The 25244-nt window shown below is 46.2% G+C and overlaps 1 long non-coding RNA gene across 1 annotated transcript in view; it reads right to left on the bottom strand.

Moving 5' to 3' along the window:
* Nucleotides 1-23930, bottom strand: part of LOC123580844 — a 121277-nt gene extending 97347 nt beyond the window's left edge. The window contains exon 1 of the long non-coding RNA XR_006703491.1: nt 22368-23930. This is a non-coding gene — a long non-coding RNA (uncharacterized LOC123580844). The remainder of the gene's footprint in view (nt 1-22367) is intronic.
* Between the last annotated feature and the right edge of the window lie 1314 nt (nt 23931-25244).

The following is a 25244-nucleotide window of genomic DNA, read 5'->3' as shown; positions in this document are numbered from 1 at the left end:
CAGGGACAAGATACGTTTGGGGCCGGAGATGTGAGAACCTGAGAGAACTCTCAGGCCTCCAGCTTATGTACCTTGCATATCAATAACAACAAGAGGAAATGAACACAGGAAAGAAAACCAATGCAATATTTATTTCCCTGTATTCTCTGTAAACTATGGCCACTTAAGTTTTATATTGGTTCTCTGGATTAACGAAAAATGCCCTTATATTCAAACTGAATCTTCTGCTGATGTGTAATTGAAAAACAGAAATGAAAAAGAACTACAGTGGGGCTGAAATGGCTCAAGTTCAATGAGGTCTATCAGCCTGCAAAGGGCTGCTCCAGATAAGGTTCACACTTTTAAATGTCAAGGAGACTGCTCACCCAGGAGCTCCCCAAAGTCATTTTTCAGGGCAAAAAGTCACACTTAATTATGCTCTGAGCTTGAGAAATTCCATGAGTAGCAACTGTTTCTCTCATAAATTAGGCTGAAAGAAAAAGAAATGCTTTGTCCCATCACTCATGACACTAACAATTTCAATGCTGTTGTGGAGAAATGAAGGCAAAGGACAGTCAGAGAGAAGAGAGAAGAGGAAGGGAAGGGAAGTGCTGGGAGTTGGGACGCCAACCTGTGAGGCAGACCAGAGGGTCTGAAGTGGAGCAGAACACCCCCCTCCCCGTTAATTCCTTCCAGGTCTTTGCCCCCCTCTCTTATCCCTTCATGCACCCCTTCCTGGAATTCATGCTGTGCCGTGTAAATTCCTTACTAAAGCTCTTCTCAGGATAAAATTTAACAAGCAAAGTCCTGCTGAAGGGCAGTGATTGCCATCATTTAAAATAAAGACATTTTCAAGTCCTAGGAGATCTCTGAGCAGAGAACAAAGCCTCAAAGCAAAGAACTTGTTTCTCATCTTGATTTAAAATTCAGTGAGCAGACAGGAGAAGAATGTTTGCAGAGAGGGGCAGGGTCCTATTCCACCCGTGAAGAGCTGGTCTTATCTCATTCTCTCTAATCATAGAGTGCCTACTTACATTACTGTAATTTAATTTGTTAATGAAATAGTCCATTCCTCTAGGATTTCATTTTCTTTTTCCTGCTAGATTTGATTATAAAGCAGTGTTTTTAACTCTCCATCATAATTGTAAATCCAAACTTAGGGGATAAATTGCTAGTCGCTCTGTCATTATTCATTTAGATTTAGGCATACAAATGTATATTAAATATTAGCCTTATTTCTTAACCATTACTATTTCCTTGTTTTTCATCTTCCCCTATCCTGAGATTTTTGCCTTGATTCATTTGTTGCTTGGAAAGAGGCTCTTCTTCTGAATAAATTCCTCAAATGAAGTGTGTGGGTGATATACTTTTCTTTGCTATATCATATTCAAAAATAACTTTCACCCTGACGGGTGAGACTTGTCAGGTGGGCTTATAGAATTCCTAGGTCAAGTTCATTTTCTTTCAGTTGTCATTAGGTGTTATTCACAGTCTTCTAGCTTCCAATGTTGCAAATGAAAAGTCCCACGGGAATGCTTGGGTGGCTCAGTCAGTTGAGCTTTGAGCATCAGACTTCAGCTCAAGTCATGATCTCGGCCCAGCATCAGGCTTGCTGCTGTCAGTGAGGAGCCTGCTTCAGATCCTCTGTCCCCCTCTCTCTGCCCCTCCCCTGCTCATGTTTTCTCTCTCTCTCTCTCTCTCTCTCAAAAATAAATAAACATTTAAAAGAAACAAAGGAAGGAAGGAAGGAAGGAAGGAAGGAAGGAAGGAAGGAAGGAAGGAAGGAAGGAAGGAAGGAAGGGAGGGAGGAAGGAAGGGAGGAAGGAAGGAAAGAAAATCCCGATGAACAATCTGAGGCTCCTTTATAAGTTATTTGTTCTTTTTGTCTGGAAGCTCATACAAATTCTGTGTCCTGGGAATTGAGGAATTTTACAGGATGTTACCAGATGTCTTTTTTCTTAATCTCAGCCTGGAACTCAGTGAGCTCTTTTACACTGCAAGTCTTTCTTAAAGTCAGACTTACTTTCTCCCATCATTTATTTAATTCCTATACCACCTCCAGCAATTCCTTTTATCCTTCATGAGTTCCTATTTCTCTCATTAGGTGTCCTGAATCTGTCCTCCAAGTTTTATTTTATTTATTTATTTATTTATTTGTTTATTTATTTATTTATAGCATGTGGGGGAGGGGTAAAGGGAGAGAGAGTGTCTTAAGCAGGCTCCATGTTCAGCACGACGTGGGGCTGGATCCCATGACCCTGGGATCATGACCTGAGCCAAAATCAAAAGTCAGGTGTTCGACTGAGCCACCCAAGCATGCCCTCCACGTCTTATCATGGCAAAATAGCATGGCCATTAAGAAGCAGAAAATGTGGTTAACAGTAGTATTTAACAGCACAGTCACAGAAACCAGACAACCTGGGAGTGAATACCAGGTTTGCCACAGCTGTGGGATCTTGGGATCAACCCTTAACCCTCCTGGGCTTGTTTCTTCAGCTGTCATATGGGTTAGAGTCCTTAATGCCTAGGTTTCAGTAAAAGGTAAGTGTGTTAAATATACGCACGTTTTGATAACACAGTTATTGTTCTCCCTCATCTCTTTGTAGTCCTGTTCTGTGGTCTGACATTTCCTTCTACTTGATATTCCAGGGCATTGATTCATTTTTCCATTCTGCCCTTATGCTCTTTGAATTAATCTACTGAGTTTTTAATTAGAACATCATGTTTTTAGTTCCAGAAAGTGTTTTTTTAATTTTTTTAAATGTTTGTTTATTTTTGAGAGAGAGCGCGAGCATGAGTGGGGGAGGGGCAGAGAGAGACACACAGAAGCTGAAGCAGGCTCCAGGCTCTGAGCTGTCAGCACAGAGCCCGACGCGGGGCTCAAACCCATGAGCTGTGAGATCGTGACCTGAGCCGAAGTCAGACACTTAACCGACTGAGCCACACGGGCACCCCAGTTCCTGAAAGTTTTAATGCTGTATTTAAGTCTTCTTAAATGCTCATGAGGTAGATTGTATCACTAGTCTCAATTACTCAATGTTCCTCTCAGCAAGATGCTAATACTTATCTACTCCATTGAGATCATGCTTGGAAGGTGACTTGGCTTAGCCAGTGAAATGTGAGTAGGAGCCACAGAGGCCACTCCCAAAAAGAAGTTTTAAGAGCCTTAATATGGTTCTGTCATGTCTTTTTCCCCCTTGCATGAGCTCAAACCTTCCAGATAGGGGGCTATTCCTTTAGCTTAAGTCCAAAATGGCAAAGGCTGGGGCAGCTTTCTACATCCTGAGTAGAAACATAACTCTTTCTGTTAGAATTTATTTGGGGCCTTGAAGAGAGGTGAGAATGCTCTGTGTGTGTACAGATACCCTGCCAAGGGGTAAGTTCGTAGTTGTGTGACCTTTTTTCCTACTTTTTATTTGACTGTATTTTCCCAAATTATTTTTACAATGAGCAATCAGTACTTGATAGAAACAACTAGAACACCTTGAAGCATTTCCTTTAAATGACTGTTTTAAATGACAGTGGAACAATTCCCGAGAGACCCTTTTCTAGACTCACCAGAGGAAACAGCATATTCAGGGGCACCAAGGGATATTGTCTGGAGGGTTCGTACAACAAATGACAGGAGCGCTGCTGGTCTGAAACACAGCTCCTTCCTCCCTATCTTTGGCTCAGGTGGCAGGAAGGCCATTCTCTGGATATTTCCTTTCAGAGCCACCACTTCCCCCCCAGCTGCAGAAGGCCAGGATGTAGGCTCTGTTCCTCTGCTTCCATTCTGCCTTTTCATGGGAAAGGGCCAGGTGCCAGCTGAGGGGGCAGGTGGCCGTTCCCTGCTGACACGACATGCCCTTCCTAGCTTTCTCTCTGGAAACTTCAAAGATCTTAGTGAAAAATAAACAACATGGGGTAAGAATACTGGACAGGGAGTCAGGAGTCTTACTTTCAGCTCTGCCACTAAGACTGTGACCTTAGACAAGTCACTGAGCCTCAGTAAAATAAAATTGACAGCTATAAATGAAAGGTAACAATCACAACCATCTCACGGGGTGTGTGTGTGTGTGTGTGTGTGTGTGTGTTTAAGGGGGTCCCAATGTGATGATGTTATACAGAGCATTTTGCAAACTGTAAGGAACCATCATCGTTCATCTTGTTAAGCATACTGGCCTGGGGGTGGAATGCGGTTGGGGAAAATAAGGCCCCAGAGTCACTTGCAAATCTCATATTTGGGGAAAAAATTTGGAGATAATAACAATATCTCTCTGTTTTCTTGTCTCTGAACCATCACATTTCCCCCACCCCTTCCGTGGAATCTCAGGGTGTGGGTGTGGTGGCAGGTGTGGGCCCTGTAATCACAATACTCAGGGGGCCTCCTTCCTGTTACCTTCTGCCCTGGTTCAGCAGGCATGCGTGTTGTGGGAAAGCCTTTCTTATGTAAGATTAAGTGCAAATGATTAAATAACTGTCAAGTGTTTCTCTGCTGGCCCATCATGAATCCTTTAATTAAAAAGGAGGCGTCCCTTAATGACGATGGCTGTGACATCTTCTCTGCCATTGTGTCCAGTATAGATGCTACCTAGCTGATCTCTCTGGAAGGGGAGGAAACGCCTCCATCAAATAGGAGGTGTGCTCCAGTCCTCAGGCCACAGAAACACAATATCAGTGCAGAGCCTGATGAGGGGCTGGAACTCCTGTGAAGCAATGAAATTGTGACCTGAGCCAAAATCAAGAGTCAGACACTTAACCGACTATGCAACCCAGGCACCCTGTTTTTTCTTTTTAATGTTTATTTATTTTGAGAAAGAGAGCAAGCAGGTGAAGGGCAGAGAGAGAGAGGGAGACACAGAATCCAAAGCAGGCTCCATGCTTGAGCTGCAGCACAGAGCCCGACATGGGGCTCAAACTCACGAACTGTGAGATCATGACCTGAGCTGGAGTCAGGTGCTCAACCGACGGAGGCATCAGGCGGCCCTGGCTGGTGCTTTCTTATACTTCCTTAAGGAAATTTTCCTTTTTCAAAAGAATATATTTTATTTTTAGGTAATCTCGACACCCGATGTGGGTCTCAAACTCACAACCCTGAGATGAAGAGTCATATACTCCACCAACTGAGCTAGCCAGGTATCCCCCAAATTTTCCTTTCTCGAGTGCAAGAAAGATAGCCATCTATCTTTTCCACAAAGATAAACATGCTTCGACACTGTCCTTAATCCCTTCAGAGTTGATTTCATGTGTGTGGTGTTAAATGGGGATCCTGTTTCATTTTTAATCCATATGTATGTTTTTCTAGTTCCAGTTATTAAATAGTTCCTCTTTCCCCCACTAATATGGCATAACTATTAACATTGTATTTCAGACTGATTCTTCATAGGAGAAAAACATTTTTCACTCATAGTCTTAATAAAATATTATGTTTACATAGTACCTTTAAAACATTATGTCAAGGGCCACCTGGGTGGCTCAGTTGGTTGAGCATCTGTCTGACTTCGGCTCAGGTCATGATCTCGCTGTTTGTGAGTTCGAGGCTCACGTTGGGCTCACTGCTCTCAGTGCAGAGCCCGCTTCAGATCCTCTGTCCCCCTCTCTCTCTGCCCCTCCCCTGCTCGTGCTTTCTCTATCAAAAATAAATAAAAATTTAAGAATAAATAAATAAAACATTAGGTCAATATATTACCTTTTCAAAAAGCTGTTGACAAGTTACCACTTCTGGAAAATGTATTTCCTCACTGGCTATGCTTCTGGTCCTTTTCCTCCTCAGCTTTCCTCATGACATCAGGCAAGCACCTGACTGATCCATAAGAGACTAGAGCTAGTGGGAGTTTCTACAATTGGTCCACAAACAGAGGACTCCTAGGTTCATCTGGACTAAAGTCAGAGACACCTTCAAACACTTGAGGGAACCAGTTCTGGGGATGCAGTCTGGGAATGGGTTGGCTTAGAATCAAGCTGAGCAATAGGGCATTGTTGTGGTTGGGTCGAATTGTGTTCCTTAAAAAGATATGACTTAGCCTCTGAATCTGAATGGTAGTAGGGTCTTTGCAGATGTAATCAAGCTAAAATGAGGTCATAATGGATTAAAGTGGGCCTTAGTCCAATGATTGGTATTCTTATAAGAAGGGGAAATTTGAACATAGAGAAGGCCATGTCAAGACGAAGTTAGCAACTGACATGATGCATCTACAAGCCAAAGATTGCCAACAACCATGAGAGGCTGGGAAGAGGCAAAGAAGAATCCTCTCCCAGAGCCTTCAGCAAGACCATGACCCCACTACCCACTTGATTTCTGACTTCTAGCCTCCAGAAATGTGAGAGAATAAATTTCTTGTGCTTAAAATCACCCAGTTTGTGGTATTTTGTTAGAGCAGCCCGAGGAAACTAATACAGGCACCTCCTCCTTTACCAAACAATAGCAATGGTTGGTGTTGGGGGATAAAAATAATGGACTAGTTCTCAGACTCTCTCATCTCTTTGAGGGTCCTGGCTCCACTCTCCTTGGTCTCTCCCGAGCCCCTCCTCTGAGGAAAGGAGCGTCGCTCTATCAGCCATTCTTGAGATACAATTCAGGAGAAGAGAGGAGGGCATGGAAAACGGCCAAGGGCAGGAGAGGCTGAGAGCCGGTGGAGAGCAGAGGCATCTGCGGCAGGTGAGAGCGATGGCGAGAGAAGGCAGAAAGAGAAGTGTGAGAAGCACTGAGAATCTCACACTGTCACTAAGAGAAATCAAAAGCATTGCTGAGGACTGTGTGTTCACTTAACGATGAGAAATGCAAGTGAAAGACGAGTTATTTTTAAATTACTTTTGGTTTCATGGGCTCTTGGCAGAACGGGAGCTCCAGCTCGAAACGGAGCCATGTGGACTGAGGCCCCAAGAGCTTTCCTGCCTCCTCATCAAATGCTTTCTGCCCACCAAGCCCTGCTAAGTGCTTGGCAGAAATACCTCCTCTCCTCCTCACAGCAACCCCACAGAGAGAGGCTGATTTAAATGATAAAAGTGAGGCCGGTGAGCATTCGTTAAATGGCCAAGTTCAAAAAGCTTAGAGCTCAGAGCTAGAAGCAGGCAGGGGTTTCAGGGCAGCACTTGCAGCTGGCGACCAACCCTGCACCTGGTCTGCACCCTTGCCTGCTAGAATAATGGCAGCTTTGTTTCCCTCAAGGAGATGATATGAGCATGTGTTACTGACATGAAGCCCAGCTAGGCAAGGGGGCAGAGGTGGTGGCTATAGAATGGGATCTGGAGCGTAACTGCCAGAGTCGTCCCCCTGCGCCCAGCTATGCCTCTTTCTGGCTGTAGGAGCCTGTTATCTTACTCCCTGGGCCTTTGTTACCTTATCTGTAAAATGGGCATGATAATAGTTCCCACCTCAGAGTGGTTGTGAGAATTAAGTGGGCTAATGCAGTAAGTGATGCGTTGGGAACAGCGCTGGCACAGAGTAAACACTCAATAAAAGCTAGCTGCCACGATTATTAAAAATATGACGCTGTAATCAGATCTGACAAGACCTTTGTTAGCCACAAAAAATACAAATCATCGAGAAGAAGACTCTCATGGGTAGATTTCAGCCAGTGCAAGAATCAATCTTGAGGCGAGATCAAGATGGTGGAACAAGAAGATCCTGAGCTCACCTCCTCCCACAGACACATCAGAAGTACAGCTACATATAGAAGAGCTATCTCTGGGAACGAACTGACGACTAGCAGAACAGATTTTACACAACAAAGGAGATAAAGAAAAAGCCACATCAAGTCGGGTAGGAGGGGCAGAGTTGTGGTCCAGTCAGGATGCATAGCCCTGGTGCTGGGACCCACAAGGAGGAGGGGTATCGCAACAGCAGAGTCCCTCCCTGAAGGATGATGTGTCCAAGCCTCACATCAGGCACCCCTGCCCAGGGGACCTGCTCCGGGAAGATGAGTCCCTATAAAGTCTGGCTTTGAAAACCAACAGGGCTTCTGTCTGGGAGAGCTAGAGTGCAATGGGCAAACCAAGACTGTTCTCCAAGGATGCACACGAGCTCACTAGCTGGGAGAGCCAACACAAAGGCAGCAGTTTGAAAAGCACCTGGGTTACACGTGAAGGAAATTTATTTACTAATTTTGGGGCATGTGCTGAAGAAGCAGGGATCAGTTGGCACATTCTCTGGGGACAGAGCGCTGGTGGGCACCACGTTTTTCTCATTCCCCTTCTACTTAGCTGGGCCAGCACTGGTGGGAGCCAGTTCCCACACTGTCCATCTAACTTGCTAGCACCACTCGCCCTGCTCCAGCGTTCCTATGTGGACTTTCCCCACCCAACCTGCCCTCCCAAGAGGCCCCCTGGCCTGGGAAGCTTGCCTTGCACACTAGAGCACTGGTAACAGTTGCAGCCACCAGGCCTGTCAGCCAGCTGCACTGAAGGCCTGCACCCCGCCCACCAGCACACTGGTAGTAGTCATGGCCAACCCTTGCAGACAGCCGAGCTGGGGGACAGCCCCTTGCCCTGGCAAGTCCATACGAATCTGGGTCCAGCTACAACAGGAGGATGCATGCATGAACACCTAGGGCACCCTGCTCCAGTGATGAGGGGGTTTCACTACTGGGCCCCACAGGACACCTTATACATAAAGCTAGTCCTTCGAGACCAGGGGACATAACTGATTTACCTAATACACCGAAACAAAGAGAGTTAGGCAAAATAGGGAGAGAGACGAATATAGTCCAAACAAAAGAGCAAGATGAAACCTCAGAAAAAGAACTAAATGAAATGGAGATAAGCAATCTACCAGATAGACTTCAAAGTAATAGACATAAAGAAACTACCAAACTCGAGTGAAAAACAGATGAACACAGTGAGAACTTTAACAGAGACAGAACATATAAAAAAGAACCAATCAGAGCTAAAGAATACAATAACTGAAATGAAAAATATACCAGGGAATCAATAGAAGATTAGATGATTCAGAAAAAATAAAAGATCAGCAATCTCGAAGACAGAGTAATGACAAAGATCAAATATATATCTCTTTCATTTTTTTTTAAAGTAGGCTCCATGTCCAATGTGAGGCTTGAATTCAAGGCCCTTGAGATCTAGAGTCGCATGCTGTCCTGACTGAGCCATCCAGGCACCCCTAAATTTCTTATTACAAATCACAATATTACAGGACTACACATGCGTCACCTGTAAACCAGGGATAATAGAGCCTACAGACACTACCAAGTTCTTGGGAGGATTACAGGAGCTAGTCCTTGGGAAAACACCTGCCAGATGCCTGACATGCAACACAGTTCAATAAAAGCCAATTGAATCTGAGATTTTTTTTTTTTTTAATTTTTTTTTTTTTTAATTTTTGAGACAGAGAGAGACAGAGCATGAACGGGGTAGGGGCAGAGAGAGAGGGAGACACAGAATCGGAAGCAGGCTCCAGGCTCTGAGCCATCAGCCCAGAGCCCGACGCGGGGCTCGAACTCACGGACCGTGAGATCGTGACCTGAGCCGAAGTCGGACGCTTAACCGACTGAGCCACCCAGGCGCCCCTGAATCTGAGATTCTTAATCCAGGTTATTGCTCCTTGGTTTCCCAATCTGTAAAATGAAGATAATATAACAGTACCACCTCCCAGTCTTAAAGTGAGGAGTCAGTTTTGATAGCTCTCTGATCACTAGATAAATGTCTTTCAAACCAGTCTCAGAGACCATTCCCGCAAGAACTAAGTAAGTGTGTGAAGTGCTCCCTGCTCTTTATAAATACCTGGCTAGGAGAGATCAGAAACTCACACACAGCTTCCCTACAGGTCGGGCTTACAGGCCCCGAGGTCCTGTATCAGTGCCCTAGGACTTCTTGCCTCCTTGCAGTCTGGGGACTAGGCCTGCCTCCTTCTCATCAGGCAGCTGGTCCGCCTACCTCTCAAGGAAACCTGCATGTACAGAGGACTCGGGCTCAAAACCCTTTTATGGCTCCCCCATGGACAAAACCCATAGGCCTTTTTTGTTTCATGGGTTTCACAGATAATGATTATAGGAAACACAGGATAGTAAGAACAGCAAACCTGGTTTGTCCTTCTAGTCTGGAGTTACAAAGTCCTTCTAGTCTGGTCCCTGACTTTCTGGGAATAGGAAGTGTTACTCCTGAAGACTATAGTGATGCCCAGGGCTTTTATATTGAATATAGGACTCAGACACAAAGAAGTGAGTCACCAATGGAGAGATTTCAGCCAGTGCCAGTTGCCTGTAAGGAAAGGCAGAAGGGGACAGGTGGCTCCCACTTCTCATGGAGGACACCCAGTGAGTGAATTTTACTGCTACAGAGATGCCCAAATCCCTTCAGGTCCCCACTGAAGACAGCCCAGGCAACTGGTGATCTCCGGTGGCCTGGCCTGTTTTCTGGAGATGGTAGGTCGGACGCAGAAGGCAGACTTGTCAGCCTTGATTCAGAGAAAATGAGGAGAAAACTGAGCCAAGAAGTACCTTCACCAAAAGTGGTTTACCTGAAATACTCCTGAAAATGAGTCATGAAAAGAAAGCAGAAAAACCAGTGAGATGCGTAACCAGGTTCTCTTTTCCATTTTGCAGAGCAGGGCAAAGTCGTGGCAAGCGATGCCATGGAGGGAGCATGGTCTGCAGAGGGCCTCCGCTCGAGCAACCTGCACCCCTCCACCACCACTCTAAGCCACTGGCAGGGGTTAAGAGGGGAAACCGAAACTGTGCTTGAGCAGGAAAGCCCCTACAGGAAGCCAGCCGTTGGTCCAGGTTACTAGAGCAACTGGCAGATGCTCTTCTCCCTTGAGAGAGGATGGAGGCCAAGAAAGACCCTGCCCTGGTGACCCAAATAAGAGCACCTCACCTGTGACGGCATCAAATAACAGCACTTCCTGTGCGTTTCCATCTCACTTAACCCACCTCTTGAGGGAGTCAGGTCCAGGGGATTATACCCATTTGACAGGTGAAGAAACGGAGGCCTTGAGGCCTTAAGTAACTTGCCTAAATTTACATAACTAAGAAGTACTCAGATCCAACCTGAGTCTTTAAACCCTAAGTTCAGTGTACATTCCCCTACGCAGTCTGTCAAGTCATTGGCATGTGATTTTTTTTTCAAGAGCTCTCACAACTATGAGTGCACACATTCTAGGGGAGAAATACCAGGCATGGCTTAGTCCCCTCGCCATCTCCATATCACAGGTGAGAAGTGGCAACGCAAGGAGGTGGGACTAGCAACAGCGGCACGTCACCGTGTGACTGGCCAACACCCTGACCAACACTTGAATACAGCACTTCCCCGTGACACCAGCTGGCTGTTTTCCCCTCACCACATCTGGAAAAAATGACTCAGGTGACAATGGGCCACTCCTGTCATCCTCACACATGGAAGACGCCACGTGGTTTATGAAGCACTTCAAAGTGGGAACATTTGCCCTGGCTTTCCCCCAGGGCTTTATTAAGTAAAGGTCATGATGTTTGTTAAAATTTGAGCGCACGCGTGCTGGCTCACAGGAAAGGTCAAGATAAGGTTGATTTTTGGAGGCCTCTCTGCAGGTAGGCACGAATCCCACCCACACCCAACCCTTGTTAGATAATAGGACTCGGAAGCTCCAGCTCTCCGCTTCCTGGCTGGCTTTTCTGAGTTCTGAGTCTGATCTCACCCACCTGAGGTCTGTGCTGCAGAACATTCCAACCCCTGAAGAAAGGCAGGAACAAAGAAAGGCTCGGGCCCAAAGACGATTTCCAATTTCCCTCTGGAATGGCCATTTTTCTGGCTGTAAAGAGAAGTCTCTGATCCTAACCCACAGAGGATCCCACAACTGTTCCTCATTCTCTGTGGCTCTTGATTCTGGATTCAAGGCCCTGAGGTGGCCTAAAGTCCCTCACCCGGTCAGTGCACTAGGCTCTGGCTCAGGCATTTGGCTTCCTTCTCTGCCCAGAACAAAGAAGTCGGCAACAGCCACAGCAGCTTCTCCAAAGCAGTAATAGGAAATATTTCTCCTAAGCCTACCCGTTCTGGTCTACCCTTGTCCCAACAGGTGATATTTGTAGAGGTGGTAAGGTGGTGGGGAGCTGGGTTGAAACTTTAATTGGCCTTGAATCGTCCATGGCTCCTGCATTTGTCAAGTGGTTAAAATGTTCTGGGAGACCCCAGGTAGGTGGGAAAAGCAGCAATATTTGCCCTTCTCTGTTAGGAGACTGCCCCTAACAGAAAGGGATGCTCTCACTCTCAGTCATCCTGTAGCTGGCAAAGAAGAGTGCTTTGGGCTGGGGGAGGGAAGGATTTCCTCCCGTCTCTGGGGAGTGTGCAGGTCTGGAGACTGCTGCTGGTGGGGGCTGAGGTGGCCCCTGCCAGATGGAGGCCAGTCACTTCTCCTCCTCCCCAGTCAGTGGAGCCTGGCTTCAGATGGGCTGAGGGGTAATGAGGGCCGTGTCCTCTTCCTGAGGCCTGGCAGTCACCAAGTCTCTAGTGTCGTGAGCTACAGAGGCAGAATCATGGCAGTAAGACAAGTAGAAGATGAGTAAGAGCGCATGCCAGGCTGTGCCCCAGAAACTCTCAGAAATCCTGGGCCCCAAAACTCTATGTTTGGGTGTAGGAAGGAAGTCTAATTTCATTTTAGAGAGAGAGAGAGTTTCAACATAGCTTACTGGCAACAATAACTCATATAACAGATGAAGAAATTGAGGGTTGGAGGACTTGAAAGAAAAAGAGAGAGACTGATGGACCGGCCGACTGTGAGGAGGTCTGTGGCCTGAGGGGCACATACCATCCTCTCACAGTAGCAACAACCCAGGAGACCCTGGCATCTTGTGAGTTCTTGAGAGCTGCACCTGCTTCGACTCTGGGGAAATGTGGTACAAGTGAGGCCAGAGCACACAACCTCCTTCAGGCCCACACTCCTTAAAGTAATCAAAAAATGAACTGTTAAAAAAAGATCAAAAGTTAACCAGAGGCAACCAAATATGGAAAATAGTACAACCACATAAGACTTAAAAAGTGTCAAGAGGAAAGAAACAGAGGATCCCAGAATGGAAATGTTCTTTGTATACCCCCCTCCACCCCACACACACACCTGCAGCTGAATGAGAGAAGAAGGTTAAAAAATAAGATGCCAAGAAGGGTCACAGGCACCTCACTTTGGTACAAGAAGGGCCAAGAGGCTGCATAGGCAATCTGGGGAAGTCATGGAGGAATCCTGGAGAGAAGGAGTCTGTGGGCCTGTTGGGGGCCCTATGATAGAATGTCTTTTTACATCCTGGTACAGGGAGGGTAACTTTCACATGGGAGGTTTATTTCCTGCTTTCTGGGGACAAAGGTGGGGCAAGTCAGAGTGTTCTTCTGGCACTGGCTATTTCTTATGTGACTTTATCTTATTTTATTAAAAAAATTTTTTAATCTTTATTTATTTTTTTGATAAAGAGAGAGACAGAGTATGAGGGGGGTCAGAACAGAGAGGGAGAGAGACACAGAATCCAAAGCAGGCTCCAGGCTCTGAGCTGGCAGCACAGAGTCCAATGCGGCTCTCAAACTCACAAGTGGTGAGATCATGACCTGAGCAGTTCAGACACTTAACCAACTGAGCCACCCAGAAACCCCTCTTAAGTGACTTTAATTTCAAATAATCAATATGCCAAAGTGGCACATTTTGGTATGGCCTTCCCCAGACCCCCATCAAGGAAACCAGCAAGGACTGAAAGAGCAGCTGGGCTTGCCTTTGAGCTAAATGGCCAATGAACTAAAAGCCTAAGAGGTTGTGTGGCTCAACACAGCCATCTGCCCAGTGATGTGTGAAAATGGAGTCAATAGTTCTGGTCCACTAGCCTAAGCCTTGGTCTGGAGACAGTGCCTCAACCCATAGGAAAATACCAAAACCTCCCTTGAGGAAGCCCTCCCACCCAGAGCACATAAAGAAGTCCTGAGAAAGATGACTCCCATGGAAGATGAGCCACAAATAAGAATTACAAAATCTATAAGAAAGACCAACAACACTAAAGGTGGTTTTCAGACCCCCTAAACAAGAAAATGTACATTTAAGGAACTGGAGACAATCTTGAAGAGATTTTAAATGAAAATGTATATAAAACTTCAGGGAACTAAATGAAAGAATAGCCACCATAAATAAGAACAGGTAATTATGAAACAAAAACAGGCAAATCTTTTACAAAGTAGAAATATTAGAAATGAGTAATGTAGCTATTAACTTGACAAAGCCTTATTCGTGTTTTACAGGTGTATGAGTATTTTTTTTTATACCCAGTCATGCACATGTACATACGTAGAAAAAGATTTGGGAGAATATACATCAGGTGGTGAATAGTGGTTAACTCTGAGAATGGGCTAAGAGTATGCATTTTCTTCTTTTAGCCTGTCTGTGTCTTTTTTTTTTTTTTCTTTTTACAGTGAACATGTAATGTTTATATCAAAAGAAAAATCAACATAAGACACAGTTTGATTTTAAAATGATGGGGATTTGGCATGACTTCTGGCTCAGCCTATGTCACCAAGTGTAAAATAATCATGAATTAAACCACAAGAAATTAATAAAATTTTATCACATGAAAATAGTTACATGCATTTTGTGCAAATGTTTAGAGTATATTTGGGATAGTCTGCCCTCATAAAGTACTAAATGTCATACCCAAAATAATTTACTTCAAAGATAGTATAATATTGTGATTTATAATAAGAAATATGTACAGTTGAACAACATGGTGGGTAGGGGTGCCAACGCCCACATAGTTGAAAATCCATGTATATCTTTTGACTCCTCCAGTGTGGATCCCTGGTGATCTGGCAGATAGGATCTGGATTTTTCACCAGAAACTTTACTAAAAGCCTACCATTGACTCGAAGGCTTACCAATAACACAAACAGTTGATTAACACTTATTTTGCATGTTAGATGTATTATACACTGTATTCTTATAATAAAGTAAGATAGAGAAAAGAAAATGCCATTAAGAAATCATAAGGAAAATACATTTACAGCTCTGTATTGTATTTATCAAAAAAAAAAAAAAAGTCCACACATAAGTGGACCGATGCAGTTCAAATCTGTACTGTTCAAAGGTCAACTGTAGTAGTGTTGATTAGGAGCCACACATCCAAACACTGACTGGGGCTCAACCTGCTTCTCACATGGGTATCTTGTGAGGGAGGAGAAACGGAGGTTATTTGTTTAATGATGGTTAATGATTCTCCTGGGCAACATCAGCTGAGGCCACTAGAAGTAAGCTGAAATGATTTAGGGGAGCCTGGCTGGCTCAGTCGGCAGAGCCTGTGACTCTTGATCTCAGGCTCATGAGTTCAAGCCCCATGTTGGTGCAGAGATTATTTAAATAAATAAAACTTTAAAAAATAAATAAATAGGTGTGGGCTGTGCCGTGGCTGGAAGTTACAGTGGGGCGGCGGCTAAGAAGGCGGTTGTGGTGGCGGCGGCGGTGGCTGGGGCAGCAACGGAGGAAACAGAAGATGGCAGATTTTTTTAAAGGGCTGACAGTCTACAACAAAAGCAACTTTAGTCGATTTCATGCTGACTCAGTGTGCAAAGCTTCGAATCGACGTCCCTTAGTCTACCTGCCCATGTGGGAGTACCCATTTGATCAGATCATTGTGACAGAAAAGATAAACATCCTTTTGTGCTACCTACATCCGCAATGGGACAAAAAGAACGCCAATGAGTAGAGAGACCAGGAACAAGTGGACCTTGAGGGCGAGAGCTGGGCAACCCCCACCCCCACCCCCACAAGGTCCCTGACAGCCCAGACTTGCATAAGGACACTTAAGAGGACACTTAAGACTCTCATTCCCCCACAGGTACCTCTTGTGTCTTGTCTGCTCCAAGCCCGCCCTCCTTGTGTAAGCCCCCCACCTCCACCCCCACATTCACTCTGCCCCCCACTGGCCCACCCACACCCTACCATCCATACCACTTCCAACTTCATAGGAGCTAATGCATTTATTTTCCTTGAGTTTTTATTTATGCTGTAAAATGGGACATCAGACCCAGTAGTATGATGTTGGCAGATGCTTTTTAAAAAACAACATTGGGAGCACCTGGGTGGCTCAGTAGTTTAAGCATCAGACTTCCGGCTCAGGTCCTGATCTCAAGGTTCCTGAGTTTGAGCCCCACGTTGGGCTCTTCACTCACAGTGAGGAGACTGCTTGGGATTCTTTTCCTCACTCTGTCCCCCTGTCCCCCTCTCTCTTCTCTCTCTCTCTCAAAATAAATAAACAGAATAAAAAACATTGTTGTTATTCACAACCTACCTCCAGATCCCCCTCTGTGTCCACCCTCCCCCCCCACCCCAATTCTCCTCTGGAAAAACTGGAGTGTGTCTGCAAGGGTCTAGAGCCAGGTAGAGCCAGGGCCCTGCTGTGGCCCAGCAGCATGTGTGGGAGCCTTTCTCTCTGCTCCTACTCTCCAGAACGGGCCTTAAAGACTTGGCTGGGATCTATTCCGTGCCCAGGCTTCATTCTTAATGTGTGCCAGGGGAGAAGTCAGCATTTCCAGGTCTTTCTCTTAAGTCTTTTTATCATGGCCTAGTGTGTGCTCCATGCCCACCCCAAAAAAAGTATGTCTCCTACTTGGAAATTAACTAATTAATTAATTAATTTTTAAAAATGATTTCAAGAACATAACCTAAATAAATGTTTTCCAATCCCAGTGTAATGTTCTTTCCCTGGACACAGCATCCTAAGGGAATGGGTCACAATAGCAGCTTGACAGAAAAATCTTCTACTCCAGGCCTCTGCTCATGGTTCCCTCCTTCCCTTGGCAGGACTCTGCTGTCTCATCAATACCACCACAGCTGATAAAGCCCTTCTATATTTCTCTTTGGTGCAATTCTCCTCTTTGTTTCAATGGGACCAGCAGAGGGCTTTGCTATGAGCACCAACCTGGCTGTCATCCAGACCAATGTTGTTGACTCCATACATCACTGGGACATTGGCCATTAGCAACACAGCTCCCAGGTTTTTGTAGCTGCCATCACTGCCCAGTGAGGAGATCACCACCTATTCCAACCATGGTCTCCATTACCCCATATTGTGCCTTTATGCCAATTAGAACAAAGGATGCCCTTCCTGAAGACAATGCACATCCTCTATCAGAAACCATCATGATATTCTGATTTTATTAGGATGCAACACTTGGCTGCCATTTGCTGCAAAGATTTGTCTCTGGTGTCTGTTATGTGAATTAGCAGAGCACAGCCCACACTCTCGGACACTCTTGGATGATATGTCCTTCTAAAGCAGTATTCACAGCTTGCTTATATGGCTTCAAAAGAAGCACCTCTGCTCCTTCCATTTTCTTAAGGCTTCCTTGCCTCCTCCACTCAGGGCTGGGTCCGAACACATCAGCCATCAACCATCATCAACCGGCGGGGTCAGAACATATCAGCTATCAACTGCCATCCACCATCTATGGGCGAAATTCAAAAGACTCTTCTCCACAAATTTCAAACCACAGCCTTCTAAACTGAAGTGAACTTTGTGCCCACCAGGCATACTGTTAAGGAGTTAAAGTCACCTTTGTCTTTTCTCCCCCTTAGAGATGTAAACCTGCTCTTCTAGGCTCCAACAGTTAATCCTTAAAATTCTTTCCATTTCTTCTGACAGTCCCGGCACTTTCTTGTGCAAAGTGGATACCTGAAATCCTATTTGGGTATGCCAACACACATCCCTTTCCTTGTGTATAGCTGTGGTCCCAGGAGCCTCTGCCACATGATTGTAACTGATCAGACATAACTTACCCTCAGCAGCCCAATCCTGACCTGCTCCAAAATGGTCCACTTCCAGTCACGGGCCACCTGTTGTCTCCTATTCACAATGGATGCTATTTAACTGCCAAAGTCAACCCAACCCTACAATAAGGTGTTTAAGCTAAACCAAGAAGCCTTTCCCTCTACATTTGCACTAGGTTAGATTTTTGGGGAAAAGAGCAGTTTAAAGAAGAAGATATCAGGGTTCACTGAGCATCTTTATGAACAGCACTCTAGGATAGATACAGATGGGGATGCTGAGATGTATAGTCAAGGCCTCTTCATGAAAGAAGCTTTCCAATTTAGTCTGGAAGAAGAGTCACCATACTTTGTTGTTTGCTTGCCACCATCCCAGTTTACACACCCTGTCCCAGTGTAATTAGTATTTGAATCACTTTTCATTCTTAAAAATGTCATGGTTTGGAGACGAAGAGTTTATACAGTCACCCTAGAGATAAGATGTATTCACATGAGGGGCACCTGGGTGGCTGAATCAGTTAAGTGGCCAACTCTTGATTTCAGCTCATGTCATGATCTCATGGTCATGAGACTGAGCCCTGAGTCAGCCTCCACGCTGAGTATGGAGTCTGCTTAAGATTCTCTCTCTCCCTCTGCCCCAACCCCATTCCTGCTCTCTCTCTCTCTCTCAAAAAAAAAAAAAAAAAAAAAAAAGGATTCACATGAAAAGAGAACTTAGAAATCCGGGTGGAACACTCTATCAAGTTCTGGGTAAAGAGCTGTCGCAATCCTTAAGAGACGAAACTGAGGCTCCAGGTGTTTAAGTAGCTTCCCAGGCCCATGAGGCCTGTTGGGAATTGCTGGAACCAGTATCTAAGGCTACTTCCTTACCAGCCCCTCCACACACCCTTCCCAGCAGAGAAAATGGGGCTTCCGGAAAGTGGGGGGAGACACATGGGGGTAAATACAACACGCCCCAAGAATGTCTGTTTTCATTGCTTATAAAGACAAATGAAAGGTTTTTAAATACTTTTAAGGGGGCACCACAGAGAGTGATGGATTTTAAAGCTATGAAGACTACTTGGCATTTACACATACCAAAGGTTCTCTGGATGCTGAGTGAAAAGGTGCTTAGGCTCTTTGTGAATGTGTGAGAAAGAAAGAGAGAGAGAGGATACACATGTCTATCTGACTCCATTTTAGAGGCTCAAATAAATTATTTAGGAGTTTTGCTTGGGGACGCCTATCACCTGGGCTGGCCCAGTCATTTCTATACTCTGGCTCATCCCCCAGGTTTGCCCAGCTCCTCCTATGTGCCATGTTCCCAGTTCTCATCGTGCAAAGGAAAAAGGGGTAAATTTTTTTATCCCCAACACCTGCCTCTATCTGAAGAGTTAATGGGATATCTGGCTTGGGTGCCTATATCCAGTTCAGTTATTTATACTTTGTGTGGTTAACCCCACCATGCATATCTTGAGATGTCCCCCAAGCACCCTGCTGATTAAGGGGCTTTTCTGTGTGTTCTCATGTCTAATTCAAATGGCTCCTGGAAGCCTTGCAAGGGAGAGCAGGCAGTGGGGGTAGCAGGGCAGAGCCAAATTCTAAGACCCCAAGCCTTTCCCTGGGACAGGGACAGATAGGGAATTCCCCCCAGGCTAGATGGATTAATAAAGACATGCAGGCCAGCAACACCCTAGTCACTGATATCCTTTTGCAAATTGTCAAAGAATAATTTTCAAAAAGTTAAAAACATGGTACAACATGGATGAACATTGAGGATATTATGCTAAGGGAAATAAGCCAGTCACAAAAGGATGAATACTGAATGATTCCACTTATGTGATGTATCTAAAATAGTCCAATTCGTAGAAACAAGGACCACAATGGCGGTTGCCAGGGGCTGGTGGGAGGGGACACAGGGGAGTTGTTTAATTTTTTACAAGTTTTACAAGTTTCTGTTTTACAAGATGAAAAAGTTCTGTTTTACAACAATGTAAATATTCTTTTTTTTTTTTTTTAAGAGAGAGAGAGAGAGAGTGTGCACAAGCAGGGGAGAGGGCCAGAGGGAGAGGAAAAGAGAGAATCTTAAGCAGACTCCATGCCCAGTGTGGAGATGAATGTGGGGCTTGATCATGACCTGAAACAAAATCAAGAGTCAGACACTTAACTGACTGAGCTACCCAGGCGTCCCAACAATGTAAAAATTCTTAAAACTACTGAACTGTAGACTTAAAAATGGTTAAGATGGTACATTTTATGATGTGTGGGTTTTTTCCCATATACATACACACAAACATGATTCTGCAGGGAATTTTTTGACATGATGAAACTGTTCTGTAGCCTGATTGTGGTAGTGGTTGCACAACTTCTATACGGGTTAAAATTCATAGAACTGTAAGGGTGCGGGGTGGCTCAGTCAGTTAAGTATCTGCCTCTTGATTTCAGCTCAGGTCATGATCTCACGGTTTGTGGGTTCGAGCCTCATATCAGGCTCTGCACTGACAGTGTGGAGCCTGCTTGGGATTCCCTCTCTCCCTCTTTCTCTCTGTCCCTCCCCCACTCATGCTCTCTCTTTCTCTCTCTCTCTCTCTCTCTCTCAAAAATAAATAAATAAACCTTAAAAAATTTCATAGAGCTGTACATAAAAAGAGTCCATTTTCTTATGTGTTCATTTTTTAATTAAAAATTTAAAACCATAGTTTTCATACAAATGTAGACTGAACATGTATCAAAAATGAATTTAATTAATTAAGCAGAGGGGCACCTGGGTGGATCAGTCCGTTAAGCATCCGACTTCGGCTCAGGTCATGATCTCACAGTTAGTGGGTTTAAGCCCCACATCGAGCTCTGTGCTGACAGCTCGGAGCCTAGAGACTGCTTCAGATTCCCTCTCTCTCTGCCCCTCTCCTGCTTGCGCTCTCTCTCTCTCTCTCTCTCTCAAAAATAAACATTAAAAAAATTTTTTTTTAATTAATTAAGGAGAGAATCAACAGGATGGTAAAGCTGGTTCCAAAAAGTATAGAAGATACTTAAGTCTTTGTAGTAACTGAAAGAAAGAATACTGAAATAAGTTTGTTAAATTATATCATATAAAATAAGACTTTAGCCTTGTTTTCTACACCTTCCTTATTATTTATTTATTTATTTATTTATTTATTTATTTATTTATAATGTTTCTTTATTTTTGAGAGAGAGAGAGACAGAGCACGAGCAGAGGCAGGGCAGAGAGAGAGGGAGACACAGAATCCGAAGCAGGCTCCAGGCTCAGCTGTCAGCACAGAGCCTGACGTAGGGCTCAAACTCACAAACTGTGAGATCATGACCTGAGCCAAAGTCGGCCCTTAACTGACTGAGCCACCCAGGCGCCCCCTCTATGCCTTCCCTATAAAGTTGTAAAATACCCTAATCGACAGTAAATAGACAAGCTAGACAAAAGTACACACCCCTAGGAAATCAGCTAATCCCTTCAGACAGGCCTGCTGGACAATGCCTGAGCCCAGCATGACTCAAGGGCTTGCAGGAATCCCTTTGTCCCATTTCCAAATCTCGGACAATTTTTCCTAACTGTCCAGATGAAGGGAAGCAGGGGAATGTGAGGCCCAGAGCAACACCAGGGAGGAAACAGTGAGCCTCGCTATCAGAGAAGGGATGGGCCGAGGGATGCCCAGTTGTCCTGAGGAAGCCAGCTGGTCCTCGTCCTGCTAGGGTATCAGCAGCTTCCAGGAACAGAAGCCTTTAGAGAAATGACTGTAGGAATGAAAACCAGGAAGGGGGTTCTAGCTCCACAAGCCATCTGGATCATTCTCAGACCCGCCAGGCTCTTCCTTGCCCCAGGATCCTCGACTCCTGGCAGAGTGGCACCAGCGTGCGGCCTGGAATCTGCCCTTCCATATTTCACAGGCACCATTCTGACCTCTAGGACTTCAGGCGTACCCTCTGCCTTTCTTTCCCAGGCACTGGAAATGGAACACCTATGGGGTTTATTAACCCCATCTGCTCCGAGGTAAACCCCAGAGAAAGCCCGGAGCAGATTTGGAAGTGGCTCTGGCCTCCTCTAGACATCTCCGGCTGAATGGGAGCAGGGGTCTTACCAGCCAGCCCTAGGCTGACATCTGAGCGCAGGTGGGTCCCTGTGACTGGCCCCACAGAATCCAGGGCTCTGGAAACTATGGCCCCTGGGCAGCTGCCGGGTCTTTCTTGGTGGGGAGGAGAAAGAGCAAAGCTGCCATGCGGGAAGGGGAAATGCAGAAAATGTGTGTGGCAGAGGGAGATGAGCTGGAGCCCGCAAACAAAAGGCCCTGATAAATCCAGGGTGTAGGGACAGCGACAGCCTAGGCCGGGGTCCCTCCAAGGGCAGCCAGATGCCCTTTTCACACATTGACCACACTGGGGCAGCCAGAACTGGAAGCTGCATGACCTCCCGGGTAACTGTGAAGAGAACACGAGAGGGGCGATCGGTTCCCCTTTGGTGTGCGTGCCAGCCGGCCAGCCTTCTTCCCAGGCCTTAATAATTTAGGTCTGTCAACCTAGTGGGCCCCAGGCCCGAAGCAGGGCTGTGAGCCCATGGTTTCTGTTTCCCCGGCTGCCTCCTGCACAAACTCCTAATTCTGCCTCCCCACACTGAGCTTATAGGGCTTGGGAGTAGGTGTCAGGCCAGCAGTGTCACGGATGAGGAGACCCTCCCGGGCCACACCCACCAGCCCAGGTAGCCCCGACTGACCTTGAGCCCTGGTCTCAGCCTGCTTTGCGAACCCGCCCCGCCCCGGGGGTGCTGTTCCACAGCTCCGGTGACTGTTCTCTGGCAGCCACTACATTCCTCTCCCGGGAGGCTGGAGTCACACCTCGTTGGATACAGTTCAGGGAAGGGAAGTTCTCAGGACCTTTCCCTCTCCCTCTCCCTCTCCCTCTCCTCTTCAGCCTCCCCTCCACCTCAGCCCCCGCCCCAGCCTCCTCCATTCCCAGACCTCAGCTAACTGCTACACGGGTTAGGGAGGGGGGGCCAGGAAGGTGGAAGGCAGAACTCCACTCCTTCCTCTCGCTTGAGACCCCAGACTCTGTCCTGCAACTGTCAGGAAAGCCCCAGACTACTGATGTTATGGTGGGGATGGGGGGTGTCGGTCCTATGGCCTGAGTGTGTGGGCCAAGCAGAGAAAGATCCCATGGGACCTCATTCCCTGTGGGGAGGGCAAAAGAAGGGGTAGGCTCCTGGCATTCCTGTCAAGGGCTGAGCCAGGAAAAGTGGCCACTGAGCATCTCCACCCTAGACACAGCCTGGGGCGGAGGGTCAGTTGCTGACCTGGGTTCCGGGCCTCCCACCGTGCCCCACACTGGGGACAAGCAGGGATCTGAACAGAGCGGAAGGAGAGGGTTCCTGGTGGTAGAACTTTTCGCAGGGAGGTAAAATGAAGCTGTTGCTGTAGTAGCAACAACAACACCCTGCTCACGTGGAACAGGTAAGACGCCTTCCGCCTTGGCATGTGTAGCTGCCAGCAGAGACCTGGCAGGCAGCAGTTCAGGCCTGCAGAGAGATCAGGAGAGGCCTGGGCAACAGTCAGGAGAAATCTGGGAATGCAGAGGAGAGCGGGGTCCCTAGAGGGTCTCCTCTCTCTTGGGCAGCAGGAGCCATCTGAATGGGACTGAACATTCCTGTACCTCTTCTGCAAGAAAGAGCCTAGAGCACTGCTTTGCTGACTTTGGCACCCGGACACAACCTCCTGGGTGAGAGGCAGGGAAAACACCCCTTACATAACCCTAGTTTGTGGTTTAACTTTTTGAAAGTCACAGCAGCCACTGATTCAGAAGATTACTTTGATCTGAGGCTGTTCCACAGTTGGTCTTATCACTAGACCTCCATCTCACTCGAGAGGGTCCCCTCTGCTGAGCAGTTGGGGGCCAGGCCTGGGCTGGACCTTCACATCCTCACCACAGCCTTGTGAGGTAGGAATCAGCAACCCGAGACAACGGAGGCTCCAAGGTTAAGCAACAACTTCTAAATTCTCCGTCTCCATCTTTGGTTTCTGCCAATCATGTTTTGGACTCAAATGTAGGTTGGTATATTTCTCTGTTAGAGATAATTTTGAAGCCTGTCACAAAATACCACATATTACATGATTCTATTGCTATGAAATGTCCAGAATAGGCAAATCTATTGAGACGGAAAGGATATACTGGTGCTTGCCTAAGGCTGGAGGAGGGTTGGGGGGTTGAGGGTCTGGGTTGGGCACCTGGGTGGCTCAGTCAGTTAAACATCTGAGTTGGGCTCAGGTCATGATCTCATGGTTCCCGAGTTCAAGCCAGCATCGGGTGTACATGAGCTCTGCTTTGGGTGAGCCCCGCTTCTCTCTCTGTCTCTCTCTCTCTCTTTCTCTCTCTCCCTCTCTGCCTTCACTCACTTGTGCACTCTTTCTATTTCAATAAAAAACTAAATAAATAGATAAAATAAAGGGTACAGGGTTTCTTTTTGGGGTGAAAATATTCTAAAATTGATTGAGAAGATGGATGTACAACTCTGAATATACTAAAAACCAGTGAATTGTGTACTTCATTTTTTAAAAGTTTTTATTTACTTATTTTAGTAATCTTACACACAACATGGGGCCCAAACTCACAACCCCAAGATCAAGAGTCGCATGCTCTTCCCACTGAGCCAGCCAGGCGCCCCTGAACTGTATACTTTAGGTAGATGTGAATTATATTTCAATAAAGCTTTTAGAAAGTAAATAATTTTGGCAGATTTTGACTCACAAGATGATCTGTCATTTGTGGTATGGGCTCTGCATCTACTTTCAGGCTAGCTGTCGCTCTGACCAGCATGTCCTCCTCAGATGCATTTTAAAAGCTCCTGGTGCAAAAGGTTGCTGTCGTCCACCCTCGTCCTCTGCTCCTTGCCCTTACTCCCGGCAGTTACACTAGCCTCTGTGGCAGAAAGACACCACAAAATCCCACCTGACGATCCTATGTCCACTCAGGTAGGAAGGATCACAATGGCCCCAGTGGCATCTCACCTGCCCATTCCACCTGTGAGGGTGGAAAAGGAATGAGCTATCCAGGTTGTTAAGAATGTGGACAGGAGGGGCGCCTGGGTGGCTCAGTCGCTTAAGCGTCTGACTCTTGGTTTTGGCTCAGGTCATGATCTCACAGTTCTGTGAGTTCAAGCCCTGCGTTGGGCTCTGTGCTGGAGCCTACTTGGGATTCTCTCTCCCTCTCTCTCTCTGACCCTCCACCTCCACCCCAAAATAAATAAACTTAAAAAAAAAAAGCATTAAAAAAAAAAGAAGAAGAATGTGACAGGAAATCAGCAGAGGTTCCAGGGGGAGGAAGGATGAAACCATGGAAGGCCACCTTGCACCCTACCCCAGACCTATGGGCTTGCACTGGGCTAGTGGTAAAAGGAGGACTTAATTTCCTAGAAGAAGTCAATAGATCTCTTGAAGCTGCATGTCTTCCTATCTCAGGGTGGGTGCCAAGGACTTTGGATAGTGTCCCTAGAGGTTAATGTGCCTTAAGACATTGATTCCCTTTGCTCTGTGGGGCCCGGAATGACCACAGCTCTTGGGCAGCTAACCTCAGGCTGTTTGCAACCTGGTTCAGGGTTCCA

This window comes from Leopardus geoffroyi, chromosome A3, assembly GCF_018350155.1.
Source record: "Leopardus geoffroyi isolate Oge1 chromosome A3, O.geoffroyi_Oge1_pat1.0, whole genome shotgun sequence".
In the NCBI taxonomy this organism is placed as follows: Eukaryota; Metazoa; Chordata; class Mammalia; order Carnivora; family Felidae; genus Leopardus; species Leopardus geoffroyi.
The sequence above is the reverse complement of the archived record's forward strand: the minus strand, read 5'-3'. Positions and strand labels throughout refer to the sequence as shown.